Source organism: Octodon degus, unplaced genomic scaffold (assembly GCF_000260255.1).
Source record: "Octodon degus isolate 3935 unplaced genomic scaffold, OctDeg1.0 scaffold01180, whole genome shotgun sequence".
NCBI classification, from domain to species: Eukaryota; Metazoa; Chordata; class Mammalia; order Rodentia; family Octodontidae; genus Octodon; species Octodon degus.
The window spans coordinates 9408-10083 of NW_004525756.1; positions in this window are offsets into that span (position 1 = coordinate 9408).

The window sequence follows — 676 nt, forward strand, 5'->3', positions numbered from 1 at the left end:
AAAAGAAGCAGATCACATTCAAAGGAAAACCCACCAGAATTACAGCCGACTTCTCTTCACAAACCATGCAGGCAAGAAGAGCATGGAGCAGAGTATATCAAGTCCTCTATGAAAACAAATTCCAGCCCAGATGATTATACCCTGTAAAACTCTCTTTCAAGTTTGATGGAAAAGTGAAATACTTCCACAACAAAAAACAACTAAAGAATTTCATAATGACAAAACCAACCCTACACAGCCTCCTGAAAGATGTTTTAGAGAGGGACCAAAATGATCAGAATTCCATGAATGAGATAAGAAGCAACCAACTAAATAGGACAAACAACTAAACACAAGAGAAAAAGGAGTAAACAACAACAGGTAAATAACATGTCAATCATAAGTCAATACATCTCAATTCTAACCATCAATGTAAATGGACTCATTTCACCAATTAAGAGAAATAGATTGGCACAGTGCATTAGGAAACAAAATTCAACAATATTCTGTGTACAAGAAACACATTTAACTCATAAAGACATTCATAGGGGCTGGTGAGATGGCTCAGTGGTCTAAAGCTACTTAGAACAAGCTTAGCAAAGCACAGGGACTGCAGTTCGATCCCCCAGCACCACGTGCCAGCCAGCCCCGTCCCTAGGTGGGCTGAGCTGTCCACACACACACACACACACACACA